The following is a 12,067-nucleotide window of genomic DNA, read 5'->3' as shown; positions in this document are numbered from 1 at the left end:
AAATTAGGAAAACATGTATTCTAATCCCCCCGGCTAATTATGTCAAGTATAATTTACAATTATGTTCCCAGAACTCTAGTTATAATTTTGCAAACACACAAATGCATACATATCATGATATAAACTTAAATAAGGGAGGAAAAGTGGAAAGAAAAAAACTCATTTTTATCTTATTAGAATACTAGTTGGACTATGCCATTTACCTGACATTTATGACCTGTGAACTTAAACTTATTTTGGTCTTAATACATTCTCAGGGGGTAGCAACCCACAAATCTACTTTCTTAGAGTAAAAAATTAAGGCATTTGAGAAGCTGCTGTCTTCTCACAAAATAAAGAAATTTGTGGTAACTGCAGTTATAGTCAAGTGTTTTTTTCCCCCCTGTCCTTTATTTCCAATTATAATTGGAAATACCTCACCAATAATGAATTGTGTGTAGACTTTAAACATTATAAGAAAAACAAAAAGGCTCCCTTCTTCCATGAGAAGGCATGAATTTCTAGGTCATGTGCTTCAGTGTTTCCTTTCACTGTTACAGAAATGCTTCAGCCTGAGAATCCTGCCTCCTCTGAAAGGGTCTTTCCTCATATATCATTAATCCCTCCAGAGCTAGATTTACTCTTGTGGTACCAGGTACTTCTTGAGCATGTGTTCAAGATGTGGACCTCCAAGTTCAGTCAGCTCTTCTGCTATTCCCTGTTTGCAAACAGAATTTGAGATAGCCAACTTAGAGGTGCTATGTCCTCAGTGAGCTTCCAGAAGGCCCCCCTAATGCCGATGGATCAACCCCTTACAGTTAAATTCAGCAAACAGAGTTCTATTTCATAATGTCTCAAAGGTCTCTAAATGAAATGACTCTCATATATGTAATTACATCTTTGCCTCAGGGCAACCTGTTTGCTAAGACATCTATAGATCTGCCCAAGTCTGCTGCCACCTGCTCACATTTGCTGTGGTTATTTTAAGTTCAAGATATAGCAGCTGGAGCCCTAAAATCCTCTTGCTCCTGCTAAAGCCTTTGTCTTTGCTGAAATCTCTGAAGCTATGTAGTTTGCATTTTGGGGCTGCCAATACTTGGCACATATACAGTCCTAATGAACTATATGAGAGTTAGACATATTGGTTACCTTACTAAGTAAAAGAGAAGATGAGCAGATGCCATCTTATTTGAGAACGTTTACTGAGATGTGTCAGAGTTATTCATGTGGGATGGCATAGGGTTCTGTACATATTTAATTTGATTACTATCTGGAAGCTCCAAGTGTCTACTCCTACTTCCCAAAGTAGTGTTGGCTCTACAGATACATAATATCTCCATAGCTTTAAGTAGGACTTTCTGGATAATTTTTAATAGCTTTAAATAGCTAAGAAGAAAATAAGATGTCTCTCCATTCCACAATCCCTTGTAAATTAACAGAGAAATCTTACCTGGTCAGTCACAGAGGGGGTTTCTACTCCCTACTGTGAGGAATCAGGGTGGCATTCAGGCTTGGTATATTTGAGCTGCTGTGTTGTTTTCTTAGGTTCTCTTCTTTCTTTCTAATTCTCATCTACTACTATGGCAAAAATGAAGATAATCTGTTCAGTTTGTATAAAATACAAATATTTGATTTCATATTTGTGTAGCCTAAAGCATACTTTAAAAAAAGATTTACTTATTTATTTGAGATAAAGAGAGCACTAGCAGAAGTGGGGGTGCAGAGAGAGAGAGAGAAGCAAACTCTTTGCTGAGCAGGGAGCCCCATGCCCGGCTTGATCCCAGGACCCTGAGATCATGATCTGACCTAGGCAAAGGGAGATGATTAACCAACTAAGCTACACAGGTGCCCCTGGTTTCCTAAACTTTTAGAAGTAAGTGTGGTATAGAGTATCATTACTCCCTCCACAGAATTTCCTCTTTTGTTCTTTGTGTAGTGAGCAGAGGCAAGGTGACTGATTTTTAAGATTTCCTGACTATATCACCAGTCCCACCCCTATACTTTTATGTAGATTTTAATTTTCTAATATTACTTTTCTAATAAAGTTTTATTCTACTCTTAGCACTTTCTCTTCACTATAGGGTCCTATCCTGGAGAGGAGTTCTGGATGTTCAGTTTCAAAGTTTATGAATGGCTACTCTGATCCCTTACAGGTCTCACCCTAGACACGTCTCAGTGACCCTTCCAGGCTGGGCAAAACCTCTCCCCATTTTGCCTGCTGTTCTGAAGTTATCTCCTCATGATTTTCAGTGAGTTCCTATTGATTACTTTTGAGCTCTCTTTTCTCAGGTCCATCAGATCTCTTGTTGTGAACACTTGCTTTCTCCTGCAGAAATGATGGTCCCATATAGTTACTTTTTATTACTTTTTACTGTGACTTGCATTTTTAAGTTCATAAAAATACCTTTTCACCTGGTTTAGTTTTAAGATTTGTTCATGACTCTTTTCCCTTGCTATCTATTTCCTCTACTTTTTTTTTTTTTTAATTTAAAGGTTTATTTATTTAAAAGAGAGATTAAAGGAAGGGGCAGAGGGAGAGAGCAAATCAGAGAATCTTTTGAAGATTTTACTTTTTTTAATCTTTATTTATTTGTCAGAGAGAGAGAGAGAGAGAGTACACAAGCTGGGGAAGCGGCAGAGGGAGAAGCAGGCATCCTACTGAGCAAGGAGCCCAATGTGGGAATCAATCCCAGGACTCTGGAATCATGACCTGAGCCGAAGGCAGACACTTAACCTACTAAACCATCCAGGGACCCTGAGAATCAGAGAATCTTAAGCAGACTCCCCGCTGAGCACAGAGCCTGATTCAGGATCCATCTCATGACCCTGAGATCATGACATAAGCTGAAATCAAGAGTTTGGTGCTTAACTGACAGAGACACCCAGGTGTCCCTCTACTTGTTTTTATGTATAGATTTGAAGAGACTTGAAAATTAGCCACCCTTGTTCTGTTCCCAAAAACGACTCTGGAGGAGGGACAATACTTGACTTAAACTAACTCATTCTAATAATTGTTTCTTCCCCCTCACGTGCTATTTCAACCATCTGGAGCTACATAGGAAATGTGGCCTCAGCAGGACACCAGAGCATAAAACAGTGAATTATCACTTCCTGAATTTTAAAATAAGGTTTCAAAATTTCTGAAAATCATAATAATTTGAAAAGAAAGAAAGAAAGAAAGAAAGAAAGAAAGAAAGAAAGAAATCTTTTGCTTTCCCAAAGTAGATTTGCATTCTAAATGTCAAAGCTATTTAAAAACAAACCCTGGGGGTGCCTGAGTGGCTCAGATGGTTAAGCATCTGCCTTGGGCTCAGGTTGTGATCTCCAGGTCCCTGGGATGGAGAAATTTCTTGGGATCCAGTAGGGAGACTGCTTCTCCCTCTCCCTTTCTCCCCTTCCCCCTCACTCATAAGCCCCACCCCCCTGTAAATAAATAAAAACTAAAAACAAAACAAAACAAAACAAAAATCAACACCAGATTTTGGAAGAATAGCTATTAATTTAAGGATTAGATTTTCTTTCCTAGACTTGGTAAAGATTTCATGGCTGTGCTACAAGTGACATCAATGAAAACAATAGAAGCTGGAAACAGTGTTGGAAAGAATACAATAGAATCTAACAGTGTTGGAAGTCTCTGGGAGAGACTTTGATCTAGAGTGTATATTTCAGAGAATGAATGTATAGAGATGACTCTTGTCCTAATTCTTTCACCGAAGCCTGGTAAAGAGTAGCTTTTCCAACATATTATAGCAACAGTAGAAGAGAACTGGCTTTCATAAGTGCAGCAACATTGAGAGGGAACCCCATGGCATTTTCTGTGAAATGGATTTGAGAAGAGTGCATCAATTTGTCAAGTCAGAGTCAAGTACCAGAAGTCTTTTAAAAGTGATCAGAGACCTTGAGAGCGATAACCAGTTTGGCCTGGCCAGCAGAGTTGTGATAACCTTTTGTGGAAAGCAGCAGAGCAAAGGAGGAAAAAAGCCAGGGATCATTCAGTATTAGAGTACCTCAGACTTTGACAGATGACAGCAGGTGATTGGACACAGACTCCTAATCTTATTCACTCCAGAGAGAAGAATAGCAGAGGATAAGGCCTGAAGTGATTTTTGAAAAAAAAAAAACAAAAAAAAAAAAAAACAAAAAAAAACTGACATGACCATTTATTTTGATATGATTACATGGAGTCATTGCCTAAAATAATATATGAGTTACTGATAAAGCGCATTTTTTTTTCCCTACATATTCCAAAGGTGATATTTGACTCTTTGTTCTCTGGTGTTCTGCTGAGGTCATCTTTCCCAAACAGCAAGTGGGAGGTGGGAAAAGTTAAAGAAAAGAAAAAGGGGAAGGAATTTTGAAGTGAATAAGTATATTAGTTTATAACAATACTAGTAACTTGAAAATACCAACTTTTATATTGAGTCATTTAGGTAAGAAGGCCCATATTATTGATAAACAGAGTTCTCTCTTTTTTTTTTTTTATTTTTTTTTTAAGATTTTTTTTATTTATTTATTTGACAGAGAGAAATCACAAGTAGGCAGAGAGGCAGGCAGAGAGAGAGGAGGAAGCAGGCTCCCTGCTGAGCAGAAAGCCCGATGTGGGGCCCGAACCCAGGACCTGGGATCATGACCTGAGCCGAAGGCAGCGGCTTAACCCACTGAGCCACCCAGGCGCCCCAACAGAGTTCTCTTTTAGCATTGGTCTTCAACGTATGGACAAGGAAATCTTGTCTACCTAGGACCTCCAGGAAATGAATATTATATAACTTTTAAATTTTCCTGATAGCTTATGTTTCACTTCTTTAATACCAATAATTTTACAACTGTGATAATTTCTATTTGGACTCCCCTGAATGTGTATTGCAGATTTTCTATACTTATAAATAATAGAGAAGAATGTGAAAATAGAGGTGAAACGTTTTCTTCAAGGCCCATGATCTCAAGTATCTAAGCTCATTAACTTGTTTTTCTGATCCAATGAAGCAGGAGCCAGGGAGCACAGGAGCCCTGTAACTGTTAGTGGTGTCTGGTATCATTTCTATTCCAGAGAGCCTCTATGAAGAAATACTCCAAAAGAATCATTTTATAGGAGCCAGGAGAATATTGGAATGAGAGTAATTACTTACCTAACAAAAATGACAGTTTAGCAAATCAGATTCACATAAATGAGAATCTTACCCAGTAACAAGCATTACTAATAATTTCAAATATATGATCTATCAGAAGGACAAGGAAAACAGAGAGAAGACAGGCATATAGATTGGGTCTGTAGTCTTCACAGATCCTTCCTTTGCTACATTGGATATGAACTCTCTGGCCCTAAAACAGATAAGACTCTAAAAGAAGACTGTAAAATATTACCTGACACATCCTGGGGCATTGGATTTATGAAATCTCTCCATTTTATATGCCAGTTTATAATGTGACATTTTCCATAAATCCATAGATTCTGAGTTTATTTACCAAAAGGAAGAGCATTACATAGATAAGAATCTTCTTCCTAGCAAATATCATTAGTCTACCACCTGGAAGGACATTTATGAGTCTATTTACAAGGAGATTAGACTATGTCATATGACTTTCCCCAGAAGCTCCCATCTCCCAATAAAGACAGTGAATGGATTATAGGAGAGTATCTTTAACTTCTGCCAGCCCAGTTACCAATAGAGACAAAAAGATACTTGCATAGAATTTTATTTATACCTAGCATTTAATACCAAGTGTGTATCTATGTCTCTATAGAAATGACCTTTACAGTGAAAATAATCTGCAAGACAACTCTCCCAACACACACACACACATACACACTCACACACACACACACACACACACCACCACCACCACTACCACCACTATCAAATAGCATTCTCATAGAAACCCAGAATCTCTATTCTATTTAGATTTCATCTCTGTATTTCGTTTTAGCAGCTACATTGGTAAAGAGCTCCATTTTTCCTGAAATGCCTCAAAAACAGTTCTGTATCAGCTCTATTTTTTGATTGCTGAAGTGCCTCAGGGCTCAATCCTTGCCTTCCTTGTGATTTCTTATCCAGTACGTGGTTACAAATACTATCAATATGTAATGGAAACATTTATTTATGGGACTCTCCTTTTGAGCTTCATGTATCAACCACCACCATTTGAAGATCTGACATGTGTATTAACCTTAACACATGAAATACACACACGCACACTTCCTTTTAGACCCCAAATTTGTTCTTTATCATTTTACCAACATATCTAATCTCAGTCATCTCTTCTATTGTTAACATTAAAATCACCAGATTTTTAATCAAGTCTTTATTTGCTCATCCATTCCATTTAATTCATAAGCAAGTCTTGTCCATTACCATCCACAATAACTTTTCTCAATCTTCACTGCTAATAATCTAGAAAAAACACTAAGTTATTTTCACCTGAACTATGGCAATGACTTCCTAATTGGTACCCTTCCACTTTTGCCCCTTTGAGGTCCTTTTGCCTTAAAGGGACAAAGTGATCTCTTACTCATGTTGTTATAGGTCAGCCATCCCCAAAATGATCTGTTAAAGCCCTAACCTCCTGTACCTCAGAATGTGACCTATTTAGAAGTAGAGAAGTAGAAGCAGATGCAATTAGTTAAGATGAGATCATACTGGAGTAGAGTGGGCCTCTAATCTGTTGTGCTTATGTCCTTATAAGCAGATAGCCCTGTGATGACAAGATACACAGGGAGAAGGTCAGAGGAAGATCAAAGCAGAGACTGGATATACACTGCCACAAGTCAAGAAATGCCTGGGGTTACCCAGAAATGCTTGAACGAAGCAAGACGTGCCCTCCCCTAAAGGCTTTGGAGAGAGCACTTCATAGCCAACACCTTAATTCAGACTTTTAACCTCTAAAACTATGAGAGAAAAAAATTTCTGTAGTTTTAAACCGCTCAGTCCATAGGACTTTGTTATAGTAGGAAAGGAATACACAAGTAGGGGCGCCTGGGTGGCTCAGTGGGTTAAGCCTCTGGCTTCGGCTCAGGTCATGATCCTAGGGTCCTGGGATTGAGCCCCATATTGGGGTCTCTCCTCAGTGGGGAGCCTGCTTCCCTCTCTCCCCACTCTCTGCCTGCCCCTTTGCCTACTTGTGATCTCTGTCAAATAAATACTAAAATTAAAAAAAAAAAAAAAAAGGAATACACAGGTAAATCAGATCAGGCTACTCCTCTGCTGAAAACCTCTACTGACTTCTTATTACAACCTTCTAGACGCATGGCCTACATGGTCTCATCTCTATCTACTCCTACAGACTACTATCACTCTTTATCAGTATATTCCAACCACAGCAGTTCCTTCCCTTTTTTTTCTTCTACAGCCCAGACCTTTTATTTCCTCAAGGCCTTTAGCCTTGCCTTTCTCTGGACTGGGAAGCTTCGTAGACTTTTTACATGGCAGGTGGCTTCTCAGCTCTAGAGAGGCCAATCCTGACTATCCCGTGTTAAGTGCCCTTTGAGTCATTCTTTATTGGATTACTCTATCTCTTCTCTATAGCACTTTTTACTGTTCAGTTTTTATTCATTAATTTTTTTTGCCCTTAGGTAAAATGATTACCTCTCTTGTTATTATCTCTCTTGTTCAATATTATATTCCTATAATATGATAGGTGTTCAATAAATGCTTGTTAGATGAGTGAATGAAATCTTTGTGAAATAATACTGAAGTAAAAGGTCAATATAATGCTACATCGAGCCAACTTTCTGTATTTCCTCTTGTCCTGCCTTGAGGAAAGACAAATCATCTTATCTTTCCCCTACTCATTCTTCCAATGTGATATTAGGTTTGCTCATGTTCATATATTCTTCTCATCACCAGCTCAAAATTTAAACTGTATGAATGAAGGCTACCTACTGTTACATCTTCAATTATAATCATGTTATGAGAGCCTTGACCTTTTTGTACTACTGCTTGAAGATCAGCAGACTCTCTTCTTCACCTTATGCTCTTGTTTCTATTCTGCTACTAGTTTGCAAAGCTGATAATAAGACTTGATAGAATTGTTTGGGTGATGAACAGAATTTGAGACTGATTGCCTCCTTATGTGGGTAAACTGTACAAACTGTACTCACGAAATTTTAGACATTTGTTTTACTTTTTAAGAGGTTTCCTCTGCCCCTTGGTCTTTGATATTATTTTCTGCTGAAATTCTAGGAATTTAAATTTTGGAAAAGTGGGGCACTGCATATTGCTAATTTGTCTATCTAGTTTTAAAAATTTAATTGTGTGCTAAAAATATGAAAATACATATATATCTGTAAGGTGTATTTGTGTGAGTGGTGGTGGGTGACCAACTTTCCTGGTTTGGAACTGAGAGATTTCAGCGGCAAAAGTAGGGTGATCTTGAGCAAACTGGGTTGATCACCCTTGTTGGCTGAGTATGTTGTATTTGTCCCTGACATAAAGATATTTTATGAATTCTCAAATTTGATATACATTCCTAATAATTGTATAAGGTGAATTTTGTTAATATTTCCATAATTCAAATGGCAATTTAAAGAGTAATATTTCCATGTCCTAAGTTAGACTCTGTCAAAGCTTGACTTAGCTTTGTCTATCTTCAGAGTCTGAGATATTTAGACTATATAGGAATAGATGGATTCCTACTAGATAAAATTATCCTTCATTAAAAATGACCTAATGAAGAAAATCCTAGGAGACAAAAAGTTTTCTTATGGTTGAGTATTCTTATGATTTGGGCTAATATCATTTATTATTTACGAGTGTCTCATTTATCCAAAACTGAAAAATACAACATTTATAAAGTCTGCCTAAAATTGAAATATTTTTGTCAGAATTGTTCTTTCTTTCTATGAAATCTGTATACATCCTTTTTTTAAACTGTCACAATAGTATTAATATTTTATTAAAAAGTCTTTATGATCAGTAGAATTGAATCAGGATTTCATCATGTAAATTCCTTGACATCTTAAGATAAAAAAAAATTACTGTATATGGTATATGAGTTGATTAAAAATTATATTTCACAAATTGAACAATTTAGACTACCATTAGATTACCTTTACATATTACATACACATCAAGACAGATTGAAAGTGAAAACAATGGTAATAAATATGGTTAAAGAGTTGCCCTGTATTGGGTGCCTGGTATGGGTCAGTAGTTAAGCCTCTACCTTCGGCTCAGGGCATGATCTCAGGGTCCCGTGATCGAGCCCCACATAAGGCTCCCTGCTCAGCAGGAAGCCTGCTTCTCCCTCTTTCGCTCCCCCTGCTTGTGTTCCCTCTTTCTCTGTCTCTCTCTGTCAAATAAATAAATAAAATCTTTAAAATAAAAAAATGCCCTGTATTTTAATATTTTAAACGTATTGCAGGGTTTTTTATATTTGGCACAATATAATATAGAAATGAATTTCATAACCATAGCTAATATATAAAGATCTGGATTACACATTTTAAATAATTTAAAATTCAAAGCATTCATGCACATTTATCTCTATTTCATTGAAGGAGATGTTTCCAGTGAACATTCATCTCCTTCCAGCATTGCAGATCAAGCACATGATCTCAGTATCCAGACAGCATGTGTTTGAATCCCAGCCCTGCCAATTATGGATTATAAAGTCATGGATAAGTTCCCTAGCTTCTTAGTGCCTCATGTCTCTGGTCTTTATGGTTCCTATTTTTTCAAATGCTTGATTAAATGAGCTAGCATCTCTACATCACTTAGAGCTGCAGCTGACACAAGGAGCTGACTTACGTGTCACTTTATATATATATATTGACTTTGATTTTTAGATTGATAAACTACATTGTATGATGTAAATTATTCTACATATATGTTGTATTTTAGTCAGTATGATTGCTGGCACACCTTAAAATATCTCAAATATCTTAATGAGGAAATTGGAACTTAAGCAATTAATGGGTTTGTATTTCTTTAGTGAAGCTATTAATAGCCAGTTCTTTACATCTAAATTGAAATTAAAGTTTCTCTTTCCCTATGATGGTTAAATATGTAGCTGACATGTTCCATTCCCAGCATTTGTAGAAAGAACTGTTAACTGAGCATGTCCCAGAGGCACAGCAGTCAGCAAAAAGGTTCTTAGTCCTGTTAGCCTGAGGAATGTGTGTCTCTAACAGATTGCCAGGAAAGATTAACTGCTGCAGATAGAACAGCTGCTGGTGCAAGCAATTTTGATCTTTTTATATCTTGTGTTCATTCTGTTTCCAGGTGGAATTGGCCCACTTGTTAAGGAGAGCCGCAGGTAGTCCAGCTGCTGGTTCAAAAAGTCTGGTCTTATATGTTTTGTTCATTGTGTTTTGACACAGAGTTGGCCCAGTTGTTTTTGGAAAGCCCCCAAGGGAAAGTTTTTACAAAATAGTTTCATAACCTTTTCAAGGAGACAAATATACCTCCCATTTTTACTCCCCTTGGCAAGTAAAATAGGCCATTCAGGAAACCCCACTGTAAACCTTTTGCCCTAAAATGTATTGAAGGGAGTGGTATATAGTTCAATAAATTAACCAGGAAATGGATAAATATCCAGACTTTTATGCTCACCTTTTTCTTTTCCTTTTTCTTTTTTTTTAAAGGGGGTATTTGGCCATGACAGTGCAGATTCTTTCATTTGTTTGTGTGTAGAAAGATTTCTGCGTGTATAAAACACGGCAATGGTATTGTTTTGCTAAAGCATGCTTTAGAGAAAACTAATCATTCTTTACTACAAGACTTTACTACAAGACTTTTACTACAAGTGTGTAAGACTACACACTCTTAGTACAGGAGAAGGATTTATGGGATTATGTGTATCATGGTTTCTTTAAACATTTAAAATCATAGAAAACAATGTGTTATGTGTGTATATTTACAATAAGATTGTCCAGATGCTATGTATAGCTGTATCCTATTTTTTTATTATGTTCAGTTAGCCAGCATATAATACAGCATTAGTTTTTGATGTAGTGTTTAGTGATTCATCAATCGCATATAACACCCAGTGCTCATCACAGCATGTGCCCTCCTTAATACCCATCACCTGATTACCTCATCCCCTGACCGCCCTCCCTTCTGTAATGCTCAGTTTGTTTCCTGGAGTCCAGATTAAAGTGAAATTCCTTTTACTCCTTTTGACTCTATGTATTTTGAAATACAATTCTGAATTTCTTGCTATTACATTCCTCTACCTCCAGTGAATATAAGTCACATGCGAAATTATTGTCATGTGACAGGAGAAATCACTTTCTAGGACATTTATTGTTCTTTTTGGAAAATCATTGGAATATAAAAAATCTATGATGAATCTCTTCTATATTAAAATCCTTATCTGACTCTGATATTATTTATATTTTTGATATGTTTCTATCTTGGTACTTCTTAAATGCAACCCTAATTTGAATCCTTTGTGATAAGAAACAAACAATGAGATCATTAATTTAAATAATGAAAGCATAATTTTGAGTCAATATTTGTAGCATAAAACATGTTACCTTATTAATCCATTTGTTTTCAAAAGAAGTTATACTTTAATAAAAGGTTGGATGAATGACCCTTCATAAATGTAGAGAAAAAAGGTGATGAAAATGTTTTGTCCCATGATTATTTTGAATAACAGTTTATACTTTACATAAAGCACAGCATTGGTGTGGCATACAATAAAGTCTCAATATTTATTTTTTATTATTTATTTTTATTATTTATTTATTTTATTACTATTTATTTTAAATAAGTAAATATTTATTTATTTATATTTATTTATGCTACAGCATGTGGCATAGAATAAAGTCTCAATATTGAACAAGGCAATTAATAAATAAGAAAAATGATTTCTAATGTATTACAAATCTCCTTAATGTTAGAATTGGTTACCATATATGTAAATATCTAACAGTAGAAATATATCTATCTTCAATATTCTAATATTTCTACTAACATCTTTAAGAGAATTAATATAATTTATTGTAAATCAACTAGGGAATGGTGATTTATTTAAAACATATTAGCCAGAGCATTTTAAAATGGCAAAGTAGCTGACATTGGACTAATATCCATGAAAATAACAATTGCAAACACTGTACAAAATATAAATCAACTCTTCCAAGTCA

The sequence above is a fragment of the Lutra lutra genome, chromosome 2 (assembly GCF_902655055.1).
Source record: "Lutra lutra chromosome 2, mLutLut1.2, whole genome shotgun sequence".
Classification (NCBI taxonomy): domain Eukaryota; kingdom Metazoa; phylum Chordata; class Mammalia; order Carnivora; family Mustelidae; genus Lutra; species Lutra lutra.
Note: the sequence above shows the minus strand (reverse complement) of the source record.